Below are 20105 nucleotides of genomic sequence, written 5' to 3'. Positions count from 1 at the left end.
TACGGTTTGCCGGGGGTTATATATTTCGCTAACTTTCGACTCACAAAGACAGAATTTTCGCTGAATGACCCGTCATATAATATCCTTCAACGTTGCCCGGATTAAAGGGTTGAGAAAAACTCACCGTACCAAACGGGGAGGGGGGGGGGGGGGGGGGGAGGTGACATCGTCGCCGCCCTCCTCGCGGACTCGAGGATTCTCCCGACGAACTCCAATTCGGGATCCCGACTCTCCGTCTCATCATAGAGAGGGTCGAAATTTCGATTAACTTAAGCGAAATCAATGCGATCGAGGTCTCCTTGGGATAAAACGACTTTTATATAAATGAACTCCGCTTATCGTAGCGCCCACTTGCCCCCCGACCCCCCCGTTCAACCGCGCGCAATTTCAGTCTGTTGCAGTTTTCCGAGTTTCAAGTACTGTAACCCAGATATTTAGCGAGTGAACTGTATAATACGGTGAAATTCCACGTAGCTAGAGCCCGTAACGCAAAGTTCGGTAAAAACAAACCGCGATGACGGTCGGGCCCTCGACGCTGGCGTGCCTCCACTTAGTTTGTACAATTTTCGCGCTCCGACTTCGCCCGAAATTCTAAGGACTGAAAAATCAACGAGCGCGGAGGAGCGGGGGAACAAAAAAATAGAAAAATAGAAAAATAGAAAAATAGAAAAATAGAAAAATAGAAAAATAGAAAAATAGAAAAATAGAAAAATAGAAAAATAGAAAAATAGAAAAATAGAAAAATAGAAAAATAGAAAAATAGAAAAATAGAAAAATAGAAAAATAGAAAAATAGAAAAATGGAAAAATAGAAAAATAGAAAAATAGAAAAATAGAAAAATAGAAAAATAGAAAAATGGAAAAATAGAAAAATAGAAAAATAGAAAAATAGAAAAATAGAAAAATGGAAAAATAGAAAAATAGAAAAATAGAAAAATAGAAAAATAGAAAAATAGAGAGAGATGGGCGTTGAATTAACGCGCGTGTTTTACGAGCTGACGTTGGAACACGAGACCGTTTCCGAGACATTGTTTTTTCATTTGGCGCTGGAGAGTTCGCCGTAGTAATCTTCGGGTCGAATATATCCCGAGCTAGTATTTTATATGCGAAGAGATCCGGAATTCCTCTTATAAGTCTGGACTTGTGAACGGTGCATAATGTAAGAGGGACCCGACCGTGTTCCCCCTTCCCGGTTTTACAAAGTTCAGCAAAGACGAGTAAAAATTGGCAAAAATCCCTGCGCCCTTATACCAGCTAGTCCGGCGTTATACGTACAGCCGTAAAGTACTCGTGAACCGAGGATCGTCGCGGTTCCACAATTTATTAAAAGCGCATTCATTGTCAGAATGTTGCTGACGTGTCAGCGAGCCGGGATCGTAGAGCACGGCACTTGAATCCTGATGGCGCGTAAGTGTAGCTCGGGCGGAGCGAGCGAGAGGTATACATGTATATCGGGAAGAGGGATGACGGGGGGGGGGGGGGGCGAACGGAGGGAGAGAGAAACGGAGCAAGAAGGGGTGGCAGGCAGACTAATCGCGTCTAATGAGCCGCATCCCGTCGTCGGAGATTAAACCCAGCCGTTACCTGTAACTAAGTGGCTGCGTCATCGTTACACTGGCTCAAAAATTTCACCACCGTTGCTAATAATCTCACTCCGCGGCGCTCTCGAAACTCGAGCTTTGTTCCGCGAGCGGGAGAGTCCCGCGCCTTTATTCACCTGTGTTACAACCCGACAACAAACTGACAATGAAACCGCATTCGCACGTCGGCTTCGCGTATTTTACACTCCTCCGGCAAAATTCAACCCCCGTACAGCGGCGGCATGGGTACACGTACGACACACCGATGCGGAACGGGGTAAAGAACCCGCGAGGCGCACAGCTACGCCGTGTCGGCCGGAGGGATCCGCGCTGCTGACGGAGCCGGTGCGACGTAGGAGCCGGGGGATGTAAATCGAGCTTCGAGACGCAAAGGACGACCTGGACCTACCCCTTGCGTCCTATCGGCGGAATCAGCACTTCTCGATCCACGTACACACGTAAACTGCGGTCACGTGGAGATATAGATACGGGTACGTCTACCTTATATACGGTTTTGGGGGGGGGGGGGGGGGGGGGGGGGGGGGGGGCGCAACACATGTGTCTCCGCGATATACGCTCCGCTAAGCATTTTCACCGTGCAGGCACGTTCGAGGGCCGTGTACTTCGCGCGCTTACCTCTTCTCAACTCTTAACGTGTGTACTTTACTCCCCGTGCGGAACAGGGGCGGCGTGTGCCCCACCCACCCTCCGTGTGCGTATATATAGTGTGTGCACGTGTACACGCGTTGCGTTTTACGTCGTTGGGAATCACGTGTCGGAATGTGCGTGCGCGGCGCTATCGAGTATGTATGTATGTAGTATACGGTAGGTACATTGTGTGCGGAGCAAAGCGCACGTGATCGTTCGAGCGGCGGTTCCATCAGGGGTTGCGCTTTTGTGGAGCTTAATCGTTCGGGCAACGTGTTGTGGTCCGACCCACGTAGGGGGTGGGGAGACGGTTAGGACTACGTCAACTGGGACTCTTTCGATCGGTTTGTGTAGTAGGGGCTCTTTTGAAAGCTGATGAAAAAAAAAAAAAACAAAAAAAAAACAAAAAAAGTAAAAAAAGAACGAGGCACGCGGCTAATGTAGGTGTACGCGATGCAGGTATACAGGGTGGGGGCATGTGTACGGGTGGTCGAATAACGGAAGCGGATATAGGGTGTTACGTGGTATAATGTACGCAAATTTCCGCTGTATTTGTAACTCACGGATCACCCCCGCACGCTACCTATCATAATAACCCTTTCAATTTCAATTCAGCATGTACATGTACACGGGTACGACACCTGGTAAACTTTTGACGAGACTCGAGGGACTGAAACAATTTATTCGAGGGACGCAACGCAATAAGTTTCGCCGTTCGCAGGGCCGATATTGACCCCGTTAAAATAAAGAACTACCGCGCATGTTATCGCTCGCGACGCGTCGGTAGTTTCTCTCATTAATTTCGTTGCGTCGTTTGAATTTAAGATGAAAATTTTATCGGCTGATGCTATAATTTTTTGACATCGATCTTCACCATCATCGTCGACGAGAAGGTCTTTCGGGGTATAAAGAATTCTCTTTCTTTCGTTTTTCATTTTACTGTTTGTTTTCGAACGAAACCCGATGCAATTTAAATGCGCAAGCCAATTGCTCCGAAATTCGGTTCGTTGGTTTGCCAATAACAGCCCTTAACCAGAGTCTGGTTTGTAATACGTACGGGGTATATACGTGTGTGCATATATTTATACATAATATAGGCGGGTAGATCAAACGAAGAACGTCACACGAGGCGTTTTAAAGCCTTCGGCTATATTCAGGTTCGCAGGAAAGGGCGTATGTGCGTACATGAAACGCGACCGCGTAACGACTTTGCCTTTACTTATTCAGATAGAAAAATAAGTCAGCATACATTATTATCAGACATGAAACTCGATGCATCAAGTTTTCGGAATACCCATTCAAGGCAACTCCCCTAATCATTAGGGTTCGATTAATCACTACCGTCGGAAACGGGCGCAACGAAATGAAAAATTCACAACGAAAAGAAAATAAAGAAACTAATATCGGCGTCTGTCGTGAGTTGTAAATTAATCAAGAGTTTATGTATATAGACGCTCTGGATTGTCGCAAACTATACAATTGACTCGAGAAGAGACAATAAAATACAATTACGTAAGTATTCAGGAAAAGCGTGTAATATATATATCACAGTGCCGGGGGACCGCGTGCCGAAAAAAGAACTAGGAAAAGTCTCGGGTGTTTCAGAACCGAGGGGTGTGTACGCGGGAGTAAGGGGAGGGGGAGTGGATTACGTAGTTTATGACGTCATATAGCTCGACGGCGAGATATGAATACGAAGCGCGTCGCCCTCACCTACATGCATAATATATAACCTATGAACGTGGCTGTATTACTGTTGAGTGGGCGGCGGCGGCGGCGGCGGCGGCGGCGGCGAAGTGGTAAAGGATGAAACGGTATCCGCGGGGTATATATCCAAGCAAGTCGCTTTCGAAACTGACGACTTTGTCGTCGAATGGTTTCGGGGACTTACGTACGGTACGTACGAATATATTCGGTCATCGTGCAAATTAAATGACACCGATTACTTTACTCGCGTAGCAGTGACGCACCCCCGGATCGATCTGAGGGTGATCGTCGGAGTGCAGCCATTTTCGTCGTTCGTTTTACATTACCTGCATAATTTCATCACGCCGAACCCCACGTATCTCTGATGCATCTGTAGTCGCGAAATAATACAGAAATGAAAATGTGAAAATTTTCGACACGAAGCGAGGAGCGTTACTGTACCTTGTTGTAAAAAATTTCGCCAATACCGTAACTTTCCAAAATCAATCGCCACGAAGAAGTCGTTCCTCAAGAATAACCGTGAAACGGGATATACCCCATTCGGATTTTAAAATGGAAGGACTCCTTTCGGAATTTTTCCCATCCAGATGTCCTTGATTTTTCAATTTTCTTCTCTAGCACCTCTATACGCGCGATGCAAATAGTAACGTATACTCTACTCCGAACACTGTGATTTTCACGGTTATTATTGTAGGACGATTTTTTGGTGGCGATCGACGCCAGAAGGTAACGACGCAAGGTAAGCATCTTACCGCGATTCGTGTATGAGGTGTATGTCCGCATACACAACATACGGGTACCTACGTTATAAAACCTCCCACGCGGTACGCGGTAATGTTGAAAACTATACGGGGATGAATCCAACCTCCCCTGGTATACCCGCCGTGCGAATAACGTTACGTACACGTAGAATAAACACAACAATAGAAACTTGTTACGCTGTACAAGACAGCGGCAGCGTGGAACGGCAACGACCGGGCCGAGCGACGGAAGTACTTTCTGCGGTAGCTGAACGGTACCTACCTATACACACACACACACACCATGGCGTGTATAAGAGAACATTTGCGTATATCGTGTTCACGTGAGGCTTATACAGCTTGATAGCTACAGGTTCCCCTATAGTTTTTCCGTTGGTAGTTGGGTAGGTGTACGCGACGGGTATAGCTGCCCGATACTACACGCCGCACGTACTACCTTTACGTAATATCTCTTGCCATTGTAAAATGCAAAGTACGATAGATAGACGGACGGCGAGTATGCTGAGCTGGCGTCTCCCGGATGTGCGAAGAATAAGAAGAAGAAGAAGGAGGAGAACGAGAAAACGAGGAAACGGAAAGAAAAAAAAAAAAAAAAAAAGAAGGGAAAAAGAGGCGCCGGTAGACGTGCAGCTCCCGGCGCGAGCCGGGCATGAGGCGAAAAAGTGGGGAGGGAGTCAGTTTTTGTTTTCTCGAGAGGTTAAATATATATGTATATTATATTTCACCCCTTCTTCGCGCGTAACAGCGTCGGCGTCTTTCCCGCGTCTGGTTCACGTCTGTTCTTCGTACAGTTCGTTGCTAATCTCTCGCGTATAGCGTAGCCGTCGTTACGACCTACACGGCGCTAGGTAATAAGGTGTGATACTCGGCGATATATATACCGTAAAACAGACGCACCTGGTCGCTCGTATACCTGCTGGTAAATAGGCGTGTACAACGCGTGTACATTTATGTACGCAATTGAAAGCGTTCCGCCGCGCAATGTACGTACGTACTATACGCGACGTTGTAGGAAGACGTCGCGTCGTAGGAAAACGATTCGAGTAAACGCGATGGGCAACTGAGATTGCTCGGGACCGTTAAACACGCAATAATTTTCGCTCGAAATATCGCTAGACGATTGCAGCTACCTCATACGTACGATTATATGTATGATGTGTTTGGTTAACGTTTAGAAATTCACTCTGTTATTGTACCCGGTTTCACGGTTCCACGTGATCATCGTAGCGACGTATGAATTAACGGTACGATACACGTACGTGTTATCCGGTACGTCGTGTATCTGATCATTTATAGTAGCGGGTTAAACACTAACTCGCAGATTTACTTATTACGTCATTCTCCCATGTATCACCCATCGCGGTGTACGTACGTATAGTATAGTATAGTGTATATGTATATGCCAGAAACGTGAATACACGGTAATGTACATTACAATAATATAGAGAACGTGGATATGCATATTACATGAAAACTATAGCGTATAATATGCACGTGTAACTATAAATGATATATAGAGGGTGTATCTGGGAAGCAAGGAACCTCGACGATGTTCGTACATTTATAGGTATACGTTAGCGGTATAGGTATAGCTGTATGTATACGCGTTTTCGTACGGGTATAGGTACGGGTCTGCGAAAGGGTATGGCCAACGCGGAGACCCTTGGGAAACGTTTACTGCTAAGTTAACGGCTAATCCCAGTTATAGTTACAGTCATTAGGTTATGCTTAAACCGACGTTATTGCTTGCATTAGTTACCAGCCGTGCTTATATAACAGTCGATTCCGCTTCCAGCTTAATTCGCTATTTGAGCAGATTTCATTTATACTTACCCCGTCCGTACGATACCCCCCACATGCGTTTCACCTTACGTGCTCCACCTACGCCTCGTCTCGTCGACTATAATCCGATACTTGTTTAATTATCACTCCGATTTCGAAGAACGCGGGCGCCTAACGCCTATGTAGGATTGAAACAGACAGGCTATACCGACGAGCAGAGCCGTTAACGAATATAGCAACGCGTGGGTCTCGAGGTCGACGAAGGTGGGTAATTGGGCGCATCGTGGCCGAGTTGATGTTTGGAATCAAGATTTTAACATCGCCAGCTTGACACGATCCGTATACGCCGGTAAACAAAGGTCTGTCCGCGAGGGCTCCTTGAGTATACGTGTACTATATGTACATACATGTATACGAACACGAATCTCAAATATTTAAGTATTTTCGAGTTAAATCTACTCAGACTCCTTAATGATTATTATCAACTTCTAGATGTTTCCAAGAGTAATGCTTTTTACAAGCCGAGTGAATAATTCCAACCTCGGTAACTTTGCCTCGGTTCAAAGGCAAGTTCAAAGGTCACTCGGGATAGTCAATTTTTTTGCCCTTCTCAACGTTACGCGTAACATAGAAATGGAAATTAGGTGTTTGAAGATCCTAAGTAAGGTAATGAAAAAAAAAAAAAGAGAAAGAGAGAAAAATAAAAACCGAATAATTCATATAAGTTCTTATGAAAAAGGTAAATTATATCGAAAGTTTCGAAACGAGGTAAATGAATCCAGAATTCAAAGATATCCATTTGTCAACCGATCCAAAATAAATGTGGACCACAGCCGGACCGGTATGCGGGTTAATTCGAAGCACACCGATCATGTCGCGATCAGGGATGACAAAAAAAACTTCTTTGATATTTTAATAAATGAAACGTAAAAGATTCCGTGACTCGAGCCGAGTAGATTTTTGCATAATCTGAATAAATAACGATCCAACAGTCGTGGTCTGCGCTCGTAATTCTCGTATACCGTCGTGTACATATGTACTTTATATACCCCAACACTATAACGCTCCTCCTCGGCTCATACAGGACAAAATAACGGCTTTTACCTTTGGGCGAAATGGGGGTGGCGATAGCGACGGGTAGTAGTGACGGTGGTGCAGGTCCTTAGAATATCGCGAAGATTCACGTTATGCAAAATCTGTTCATAAGTCAGCAATTTCAAGCGAAAGCAACGTAAAATCCCTTTAGAATATCGGCTATACCGGATCCAAGCCCGCTCGAATATATGAGGTTATAGCATACACGTACAACAATTTTATATACTCAAGCTCGTTTTGATGTCCCCACGTGGATGAGATGTACGTACCTGCTATCTCACGTGTGCACATACATGTAAATATTAACGTCAGAGCACATACACTCGGACCTATATAATTCATGTATTTGTATGTATGTATATACATGAACAGCATAATGCGGTATAATAATTTAATAACGCGCCGTGTGACGAATACCGCGATCCGCTCGTATAAGACATACATATATGTGACACGTGGTGCCGCAGCTGTGTATTCTTCTCTGTAATTTTCACGCGAAAAGAGAATAAAAAGGAAGAGAGTGAAAAAAAAAAAAAAAAAAAAAAACGGAGAAAATTGAATACATTACCCAAATTACGAGCGACCTACCCGTAGAAAATGAGCAAATTGTTATTTATTGTTTGAATTCTTGCTGTTAAGAATTCGCGCGCGAAAAAAAAAAGAAAGAAATTTACTTGAAAAAAAAAAAAAAGAAACTGCCAAAAAAAACGAAGGAAAAAAAGTTGCTTCATGTATTCAGCATCAAGTTCGCAGTTATTCATAATTCCTACGAGAGAATTTAAAGTTTCGCAAACATTAATTAGTTTATACGTCGTTCTGCGGATGTATAAAGTAGGTGTATACCGTAGAGCAGAGAAATATGAATGTACGTATAACTTCAATTGTTTTACCTATCGAAGTTGCTAGAGTTGTTAGCTGCAGTTAGAGTACAATAAGTATACCCAGGGACGACGACTTTGCCTCGGAGTCGGCTTAGCTGCAGCTGTTCGACCTATTCGTATTTCTACGTGGAGATACGGCTACAGCAACTGGCGAGGTAACGTAGTAACGCGCGCAAAGAACCGCCTGCCGAGTAGAGGATATCGAGATTGGTTCTTACCGCCGAGGCCTCGTCGAGTAGTACGAGTCAACGTACGTCGCGCGCCGACAAACGCGGCTCGTTTCGAATACCACGAATGATCGTTACGCCGTAGGAGCGGGTGTGCGACGTCCGAAAATACCTAGGTGTACGAGAGTCTTACGGATTTTAACTGAGGAACCACCGATGCGAAACTAACGAATAAAGTTCCGGATGTAGATTATTTTCCAACAAAGTAAAATGTCGCTCGTTGAGACTTTGGTGGCGCGACGCGGTGCAGCGAAACTAAATTTTCGTACTTACAGTTTATAACGATTCACCGTGTATACCGGGGATACGATATGCAGGTACAGGTCGTTAGGATGTAACTGTGCAAGATGGATTGATGGAAAATATTTTCAGGGAGAAATAAGTTAACAAGTTGGGGAGCCAGGGGAATTAATTGTAGATTGAAACCACGAAAGACAAAGGTTCCCAGACGCTGCGCAGCAATCCAGAAGCCGCTTTTCTCCATCGCGTTCGTTAGCACTCGGAACATTTTTCCGCAATCCAATTGCGAGCTTAAATTCCATTTCATTTCATTCCATTTCATTCCATTTCATTTCATTTCATTTCATTTCATTTAGTGCAATGCATCTAGGTCTTCCGCGAAGCCTTTGATTGGCTTGTGCCCCGTGTCATGAAATCCGGACGGAAAATTGTCTAGGAAAAAAACGGGAGCAAACAGATGACTGGAAGGAAAAATGCCGAAGCGAGAAAAGCGCAAAAAAATATCACGGCAGATATTAAACCACGTGATTTGTATTTTGTCGCTACAGGGTCACCTCCGTACACTCAGGGATCGCATTCAACGATTGAAACGTCCGCACGTTAAATTCCTCGCGAATGAATTACTCGATCGACGAAAAACAAGCGATATTGGGAGTAAGCGATAAGCTTAGTTTCAGGCGTTTGGAGACCAGAAGACAAGAGTGTAACGTGACTTTCTATAGATCAAAGGTCACGAGTATAAAGAGCGATAGCAGCTGCTGTACGTATTTTTTTTTCATGAAATTAAAAAATTAGTCAACAATAAGTATCAATTGAATTTTTCTAGGGAAAAAATTACCATGGCCTCTTGATCAGGATTGAAATATCACGCTGAAGGTACAAAGAGCAACTCTTCACGATGACAATCTTTTGACAAAAAGATTGATCGCGTACACGGTAAACGTATTCCCTACGACGCGCTAATCGATCAACCGGAAGGAGTCCGTCCGCCAGGATTTCCGGTTTTGACGCTCCTTATATACCACATTCCCTCCTGTAATAGTGGATATTTGGACACCTTTTGACGAATGATTAGATTCGACGACAACTCAAACTTTCTCCATCGAATCAGCTGCCTTCATAGCTTCTCCAATCCAACTACATGTTTTTTCTGAACAAGTCGGGGATTTCGTGTAAACATACGTGTCGTAATTACTTATTTTGTATCGTGATACAGAATGTATATTTTTCTTCTTTTTTTTTTATCTAATTCCCTTTTCTCGGATCGTAACAAAAAACAAATAACTTGCAACTCTGTGAAATTTGGGTCATTGTTTGCATAAATTTAACGACGTTACATTTTTAGACCATCAAGTTCACCGAGTAAAGCGTACGAAAATACACACGTGTATGTGTACCGAGTGCGCTTCGACGCGTCGCAGCTTTCGCTAGATTAAGTTAGATAGTCGTACAGTATGTATAGAGGCGAAGTAGACGCTACACGAACTCGAAGAAGTCGTTTTAAATAACAAATTCAGAGCGCACGACGGGAATTATGACTTAATGCATGGAAAACGGCACTCTCTCGAGAAACGTGAAACTCCACGAGGTTATCTAAAGAATATGATCTGCCGGTATCCAAGCAAGCGAGTCTAAAATCGATTAATATTAAATAACTCTCCCCCTTTTCGCGTCATGCGCCGCGCGCTAACGTCGGTTAACTAGCGGCGAAAAGAGCGATCTGGAAATAAATAAATGTACAAGTAAAATGAGTAAAATAAAATTGAAAGTTCAAGAAATGAGAAGGATAATTAATGACCACTGGCCTTCGCCGCAACTAGCAAAAAATCCCTCTCTCTTTCCCCGAACACCGAGCTGATTTTCATAAGACAACCCTGTAGCGGTTTGATAAATCATTTTCATTTGTTAGGGAGTATCTGGCTTGTCGATGAATGAGAAAATTGGGAATCATGAAAAATATAATCAACAGAATGACGACGCATGCCTGAGAAAATCTCTATCGACTCTTCGGCCGTGTCGATTCCCCGCGACACGTAGAAAAGCTCGAGGATTTAATCGCTAAGGGATAATTTATTCCACCCGTCGCACGGTATCAGCTCGTTTTCGGCGTGGCAGCCAATGAAAGCCGGTTAATGATTCCAAATCCGTCGGGTGGTTCGTTTGCCGATTTGACCCGAACGTCAAAAGAGTTACGCATACGAGTCGTAAAGCCCCTGTGACTCACTCGAATGGATTTGGCATAAAAAAATTCTGCAGAAATACGCGCGTCGAGTGGTCCCCGCAATCTTTATTAAACAATCTCATCTCATCTCATCTCATTTCGTCCCTCGAGAGTTTATACTCTTTTTATATAATATTTTTGTTAATTTTAGCGGCTCCTCTCGTTTTATCCTTTTTAATACCTTCGTGTATATATAACAATTTACCAGCGTTGGAGGTATACGCGAGGCTCTTTTAACGCTTTCAAACTTTTCTTTTTTCAACTCCCTCTATTCTCTTTTTTCAAATCCTTTTTTCTCACCGAAGCAGCCGGGTCGCCCGGTAGTCGTCAGCTCACAATCAGTTTTGCCGCGAGACAAGATTAAGATGCGGGCGTAATTGAGAAATTATCTTGATCAATGCCCTGTATATAGTTATATTATAATCCTGGCTGTATATATATATAAATAAGTTTTGCGACGAAACGGAGAAACGAAACAACGACAAATGAAAATAAGCGCAACGTAACCCTAGACTTTTTTGCCCGTGATATACCTGCATACCTAAGCGGTTGGTATGTAATGCGTTTACGTACGCAGGTATGTATGTACCGTAGTAGGTGTGATGAATGGAGGAAAAAGTACCTGACGTCCTAAAATAAAGAAGTATTGTCCTCGGGTCAAATTTAAAATCGAGATGAATAATGAGGGGATATTACCACCGCCTTTTGTTACGGAAGTGTGCGTCAGAAGTACCCCGCGTATAGGGTGAAAGCGCGTGGTACTCGCAGAAGCTGGTTCTGGAATATCCGACCAGCGCTTCTATTATTCGTTCAACGAACCTAGGGTGCAGCTGGTTTCCAACTTTGACGAGACAAAAAAAAACAATAAACAACAGAAAAAGAAAACTGAATAATTAAATTAAATTAAATTAAATTAAAGTAAATGAGGTAAAGTGAAATAAAGTAGAATAAACATAACGTACACCGCGTACCTAACGGACGAGTATTCTGAGACAGGTACCTACGTGCTGCAACTTTTCTAAACGTATTTACTAGACCCAGCACACCGTACAGCTGCAGCGGCAACCGCGAACATGGTTTGAAATTTAGGATCGCATGAAAGTGGCACGTTAACAACTAACGTCCAGCAGCTATCGCGTTCGTGCATATAATTATGTGAGGAACTATATAACGGCGTGGAGAAGATAGAAAACGATCGGTAAGATAAGCTGAAATTTAGCGGCCTCATATACGATTAAAAATGAATTTCGTAACTTCGAACGCTGAATAAGTAACGTGAAAAATAAGGACAAACGTTGTCGGTTGAAGATAAATATAAGTTATTGATAAAATTGATATCTCGCGTATTCCATTTGTAACCAACCTTTTGCTTCAGATGGACCTCGTCATTCTTAACCGCATGTTCCTCGGGGTGCGTGGATCGCAAACTGAACACCAAAAATTGTCCCGGATTTTAGGCGATCCGCGAATACATCATCGGCGAAAATATATTTATTTATTTATTTCGTTTATTTAATTTCTTCGTCGGAGAATAATATTTATTTTTACCGCGGCGAGAATGAATTTATAATATCCAATATAACTTCCGTCGAATTTAAATTATCGAGATTTTTTTCATTCTAAAAAATGTGTTCGCGACAACGAACACCGAGAGACTTACTACCACCATGCACACAAACGCAGCAGAAACCACTGAACAGTCGATAACCTCGCATACTATAGATATAACGCGATGATAGCCGACGCTGGCGTAGTAGCGAAGATAACGTATTACGTGGACAGGTACGTTTCACCTGGTTTTAATCGCGGAGATAATAATATCAACACCCCGTCGCCACGACCGTTCCGGAACAACTGAGCCGCGCTGATCACGCTGTGAGTTTATGCTGCCTTGGGGGTTGTAGGGGTTGCGGGGTGTCCAACAGTCAGGCGGGGTTGCAATACCGGCGTGTTAGACGCCTGGCGCCTCGATGTTCAGGGCGCAAGCGCTCCGAACGTCGTTTCTGATCCACACGATTTCCTTGTATCGTATACGTATACGGCGGGGGTCTCTCTAATTTAGGATGGAAAACGACGCGATCGACGATTAATCGTCATTGGTTGGATCCCGATAAATGAACGACGAAGATCGAGGAACGTTTCCTTTGTTCAACGCGGATTCCAAAATTGAGGGGGGGGGGGGGGGGGGGAAACCCGGTGTAATCCGACGGTCGGGATTTCAAGCGCAAATTCATCTGTCGCGAGTTATAAGTTTGTACGAATTAATCCGTCTTTTTATGGGACGGTGACGATGGCGATGGCGGAGGGTATCTCTCGTTGAAGGGGATTTTTGCAAGGAAGATTTATCACCCCGAACTAACAGAGGTTTGTTTAAACGCCATCAGATCCTTTCAATTAACCACGAGAGTCTCATGGAAATGAGATAAGTTTTTCGATTTTTATAATTGCGTGAAACTTTTCTTATTAAAAGTGGTTACAGCTAAAACCGAGCCTGATAAACGCGGTACCGATTTATCGAAAGAGATATAGACATCTTGAGGGAGCATACTTTGATTTGGAAATGTTATAACGTCACTCAACCCCCGAAACTCCCGTTGCCCGATGTTCTTCTTTTTTTCCGTCCCCTACACTTTTCCCTTTTCCCCCTTTCCTTCGAAACCTTCTTTTTTACTCCTTTGTTCCACGAGGGTTCCCTTTCGTCTGATCTTTCCTCGTTAAGAGGGTGCCGGCGGAGGCGAACAACCCATCTTTTAAACCAACCAAATATAGATACACATACAATACGCATGTTGTAAATATAAAAATACGAATTGCCAAACTACCAGACTCGCGTGGTATCCCGGCAACACGGTCGAATTTCAGCGATTGACCATCGCGATGGCTACTTTGGACATATATAGATATATATATATATTATTTTTTTTTCTCCATCTTCTGAAACTATATTCATCGCAATTGAAATCCACAAGTGTCGGACCGCGACTCCGATCAATCGGAATAATATCGAATGATTAAGGCCTCGCTCAAGATCCGCAGAATCCGATTGGGCGGGGAATTGACCGTCGCTGGGATATTCGATTGAATGACTTTGGGAGGAGTTGGGAGGAGGGGAATTTGTCGAAAAGTTTCCACGGCGAGTCCAGGCTCTGACCCTCGTCGCTTCGGAATCACAATATCACGATATCGCTGCCGGGTCAAATGCCAATCGATGTAAGAACGTGGGATACACCGCCGCGAAGGAGAAGGATCGCGTTTACGGAGGAGTCGCCGCCGCTCGCTGCGCTACTACCGTAAAAAAAAAATTTCAATAAATCAAGTCAAGAATCGGTACATTCTACCGCCGCGTGCTTGTCGCCCACGGACGATACGAATATTCAGTCGGCCTTCGCCACCGAAGAGATTTCGGCGAGGCGTAGAAAAAATGAAAATATTATACCCTCGCGATAGTCAACGAAGAGAAAAAAAACTGTGGGATAAATACGATCAACTGTAATAAAAATCTGCTGTAAATTTCGAACGGAGATGAAAAAACACCGATAGACTCTAGCCTGTCTTTATGGCCGCGAAATTTGTTTTTTTTTTCAATTCCGAATATTAATAAGGTTAAACGGATTTTCGAATTTTTCGAAAATATCAAATTTCCGAATAAACTAAAAGATGGGATTCGAATCAATCGGCCAACTGGAGGTGGAGTGAATTTCCAATCAAACGATAAGCCCAGCTGAAAATTACGAGATCCCAAAATTGCATGGGAGGGTCGCGTATAACTTGCCTAAAAAAATTCTCCTTTTTTCCCTTGGATAAACAACTATCGAAACTGTCCGAAATAATTGCAACTACTTGTATATCGTAGCTATGATCAGCTAGGATGGCTACATCCACTTGAATGATTTTTTCCAGTTTTACGAGTAGATCGTCTGATGGCCTGTTATTATCTGTACCTAGTACATGGATTTCGTGCGCCCGCGAGTTCATTGCACGCTATGCACCGTGACCATTTCGTTTCATATTTACTTCGGTTCGAAATTGTAACTCATCTTTCACGTCGGCCTATTTGGGGTTCAGCTTTTGTATTTGGAAAATTACGATCCATCTACATACCAATCCGCGATGCATGTAACCTTCATCAGGCCCAACTGATTACTCTTGACAATACATCTGCCTACGTGTGTATACATGTTTACGTACGGGTGGATGTACGTACGTGTACGTCGGTAGCACTGCACCCGTAAATAAAATATACGAACGTAATAATACATCAAGTCGAGTACCCCCGTTCGATCGAAACTTGGACTTGCTAGGCCACGACGTTAGTTGGAGACATTAATTACCTATTAGCTTATATACCTGCATGCGATTAAGGATGCGTATTTGTTGCGATAAAATCAGACTCGGGAATGAGTGAATTGGCGAATTCGAGTTGGAGAAATATCATGAAATCAGATTATTGATTTTCAGAAAATCTTGGCGTAAAAATATATATATAAATATATCTATAGGAGGAGTTTTTCCACCAGTGATATCTCACGCCGCTTCTTGTCTATTCCGGAAAGGTGAAGATCTTCAATCTCTGTCGTTATCATACATCGACATATCGATATCTCAAATCGAAATCCTTACCGCAGCGAATCATAAAGGTCTTCCGGCGAAAAACAAAAGGAGGATTCGAGATCGTGTCTAGTCATAAGTAGTCGTTTCAGATAACAGAACTGGTACTGGTATACGAAGAACTATACGTATAAACCAAGAGTCACACGGAGTTGCCTACCTACATCGGCGTACGTGTTACACGCGACACACGAACAGGAATATCGCGTAGATACGGGTCGTCGGTGTGCGCGCGTGAGGAAGACGCGAAGAGTGGAAATAAGTGTGTATCTATAAACGGGCGCGAGCGAAGTCCTCGTCCTGCACCGGGATGGAGGAATATAGAAATACCGTGTTTGCCCTGGAACGACTCGCAGTTCGCGGGTTAAATGTGTTGGTTTTCTCACGCGGAATAAAATCGCGATTCTCGCCAAGTGTGGTGAAGATAGGGAGGAGGAGGTGGTTGTACATCGGGGCCCCGAACCTGCAGGTTCTCGCCGGCTCACCGGTCTAAAGATAAGTCGAGTTACCCTAGAGAAGGTTACGGTGCGAGTGATCGCGCGAATAAGCTCAATTTTTCCACCTCCGCTCGACGGAAAGGACGTCCGCGAGTCCGAGGCGTCGCCGACGCGGACGCGCTCGGAAAAATTCCTGTCACCCTACCGGAATTTTCCTGCCCGCAGCGCGGAGATGGAGAAAAAGTAGGCGAAACAAAAATTCCATCACCGCGGGGAATCTGATCAAATTCGCGAGAAGAACGATCCTCAGATTTCAATACGCGCGCCCGTGTGTGTGTGCGTGTGTGTGTGGAATGAGAATGCATTATTGGGTGCTACTCGGACGACTGACGTCCGAAAATCACCGCTGAAGATACGGTGGAAAATATAGCGATATCTTCGAAATTACCCTCCTTATCCGACACGCGTCGCGATTCGGGGGATTTGAACCTTGGTAATCCTAACGGTATACCGCACACCCGTACAAAGTGGTGGATTATATTAATTAACCTTGCGGAGCGTTACTGCGACAGCTTTGAGCTTTTCGTCTGGGTAACGTGCCCGTATGAAATTACCGAGTATGTATCCGATGGGCGATACAGCGGTATAATCAACCGGTAGCGATAACATTGATTATCGACGATACGAGTGAAACCTTATAGTTATCCTTCACACCGGCTGAATAACGGCTGATCCTTCACACCGTCCGTCAAAGCGGTTAAAACGTATGTTGAATATTGCAGGTAATTTCGCAAATAAATATAGGTGTATGCGAAGGGTTCGCTGGACGGTGACGCGTACATCGGACTGTCCTGTAACGAGGATTGGTACCCTATCAATTAGCATCAGTGGCTCGTACACAAGCGATACTTCATACCCGTGGTTGACCCGCACGATGCGATCTGGACGCAGAAGTACTTCGAGTTTCTCGGCAGGTGTAATTTAATTAAGCAGGAGCCTAACGCAGTTCGAATCCTGGGCAATTTTGCTTCTAATCCAACGCTGTATACCACCGAAGCTACGATTATCGTGAAAACAATATTTGTTACCCATGTATAGCAGCGTCTCCCTCTCTTTGGATTAAATCTATATATATATATACATAAATATGTTCTACACGAGCGCATTGTACACCGTTCATAACGAACTACGTCGAACGGAGACGGGAATTGAACGAAGGATCGTGTGTCTGGTCCACACAGAGAAATACGCCAGCGAAGGAATAATACGTAACGAAACGCAATCTCATTAATAGTCAAAGTTGTGTCGTTGTTCGTGAATAGGTACTGTACATGTAGCCGTGGATATACCTATACTAGAGCTGAACGGTTAGAGGAAGATTCGCTAGCTAACGAATCTGGATTGCGAAATATTTTTATTCGTGTGTATGATACCTACGCGCGAAGGTTACAGACGCGATAAGGGCAGAGGAAATGAGAAAACTAAATGAACCGTAATGGATAATTATGTATTGCTTTCAATACTTCCGCACGGTTTTTTGCAGAGAGTCACAATATGCTATGTACAAAAGGTATACGCGGAATGAAGTGAAATGAACGAACGAAAAGAGAGGAAAAACGCATGGCATGCGGCACAAAGCCCTGTAAAGATTAACGTCAAAGGTGCTTCCTTCATCTTCCATCCAACACCGACGTTCGCAACAGGATCAAACGATTCATGAAGGATTCCATAATAACGTTTTGCTTTATTCTCTCTCTCCCGTTCTCTTTCTCTTTCTCTTTCTCTTTCTCTTTCTCTTTCTCTTTCTTCGAGTCGAGGGGAGGTTGGCGCCCTCCGTACGCAACTGGAAGACCAACTTGGCATCTTTGGATGAAAACAATGATCGAGGGTCGGCCGTAGTGGACCGGAACGAGGGAGGAAAGATGCTGTGGTCAGAATACTGGAGGAAAAGTGGGTAAATCTACTCAACGCCCCGCCAACTCCGTTACTCAACGAAAGGATTTTCTCATTCTTCACGTGACGATATTATCCAAGCCTGAAAGTTGCGTGGGCTAACGCAATAAGACGCATCGACGAAAACATGAATCGTTGTTCGGTTTATTGTCGGATATTCGTTCGTCCGGCCACCACCCGAATCGAGCGACCGTATACACGCGTATTTCAACAATTTTCACCGTGAGATCCGAACCGACGCGTTCCTCCGAAGTCCTTCTGAAAATGCCCCATTTACAATCCCGCGTATACGGTGCCACGTATTACAGACGAACACGTCCGTATGTACTACATATGTATATGCACGTTATGTACGTCCGAGCGAGTTAATCTTCGTAAAATCTCTCGCTCCATCAAATCTCCGAAAATTCACGTCCGTCCGCGACAACCCTTCGTGTGTCTACCTCGGAGCCGTGGGTCGGTCAACGTGTCCCACACACGTGAACGAATTCGCAGCAGACACACGATACGGGATGTACACGAGCGAATGGGACGTGTGCGGAGGTGGTCAACGCCTGACGGTACGAGTTTATAAACCGCATATATAATAAAGAGAGTTTGTCAGGGCGCAAGCGCATCCCGCGGCTAGCCGAGGAGGACCTGCGTGGTGGAAGGCACCTGCCTTCAAATCGATCCTGCAGACTCACCACCGCGTGTCCATGAGTAAGAGTATCCTTCGTCTGCGGAGGCTGGTCAGCGGCTCTCGTCGATAGACGTAGACGTACGAGCTTGCCGAGCGCTGCTCTTCCATGTTCCTCCGTTTCGACCCCCTAACAGCTAACGCGAGACGACCGTATAGGATCAGCCACTTTGTCGTAATTTCCCGGCCCCTTTAAACGCTACTCCAGAGGGTGAATCGGAGTGACGTCGAGTCGAGTATGTCAGGTTATCGTTGCGGGTTTTATAATCTACTTTTCTACCGTTTGCTACCGAGGGAGAGGGTCGGGGGTCTCGTTGGCCCTCTCGAGGTCTCGAAGACAGACGGTGGTTTTCAGACAGACGGCTCGCGATCCTCTCCCACTCCGCTCCTGTCAACGTTTAATGGAGAACGTCTTTTTATCGGTTATTGTCACGAAGGCTCTTTGAACGCCGCGCGGGGCTGCCGGGTGTCGTACCTCGTACCGAATGGCATGCTAAATCTTGCGGCGTCGGAATACGACGCGGAGACGAGCACAAAGACGTGTTCGTTTTACTTCTTAGAAAAGAAAATCACATTCATACACCGTTTTGAGCTTCTATTCTCCGCCCGCTAATTGCCCCGTCGTTTCTCGATTCGCGGTTGAAGAAAAACCTAACGCGCCAATTTTACTGTTATTTTCTTTTGTCATTTTTGCCAATTTTTTCAGATTTCCTATCAACGAAGAGCGTTAAATCTCTCGGTCGACGCTGCGACCGTACGAAGGATGTACGTACGTACATCGCATATAATACTCTGGATGTAAGAGGTATCGAATAATGTCACGGGAGTAAATTTTTTCATCCGCTGGCTCCGTCCGAACAATTCGTAATTCGATCCTCCCATTCATTTGAAAAATTCACCGGACACGTGCGCGTCTGCGTACATTTTTTGTTACAGACAAAAAAATTCGAGCAACGATTCCATTTCAGACAAACTCACATAGGACGGGTGTATACATTATACACGCGTACCTATCAGCACACAAAATATACAGGCAACTCGAGACGAATCGTGGCAATACAAAGTTTACTCTACAGCGATTGGATTCCTATCGAGTTCGACTCGAGAAGGACAAGTTCTTAGGCGCATTCTTCCCTCCGGAGCATCTTACGCATACCGTGGATCGAGACGCCCGCCGTAAGTAAGACCATCGCGTGCGACAGACGGGAGATCGGCGAGGGCGAACTTCTCGCCGCTGGATATTGTATAGCGCCAGATTCCGTCAGTCGTCAAATTCCGTGGGTCCTG

The 20105-nt window shown here is 44.6% G+C and overlaps 1 protein-coding gene across 1 annotated transcript in view; it reads right to left on the bottom strand.

Annotated features, from left to right (window-relative positions):
- Positions 1-13001, bottom strand: part of LOC105692780 — a 126577-nt gene extending 113576 nt beyond the window's left edge. Inside the window, exon 1 of the mRNA XM_012412219.3 lies at positions 12505-13001. The gene's annotated coding sequence lies outside the window, so the exon portion shown is untranslated. The remainder of the gene's footprint in view (positions 1-12504) is intronic.
- Between the last annotated feature and the right edge of the window lie 7104 nt (positions 13002-20105).

The sequence above is a fragment of the Athalia rosae genome, chromosome 1 (assembly GCF_917208135.1).
Source record: "Athalia rosae chromosome 1, iyAthRosa1.1, whole genome shotgun sequence".
NCBI classification, from domain to species: Eukaryota; Metazoa; Arthropoda; class Insecta; order Hymenoptera; family Athaliidae; genus Athalia; species Athalia rosae.
The sequence above is the reverse complement of the archived record's forward strand: the minus strand, read 5'-3'. Positions and strand labels throughout refer to the sequence as shown.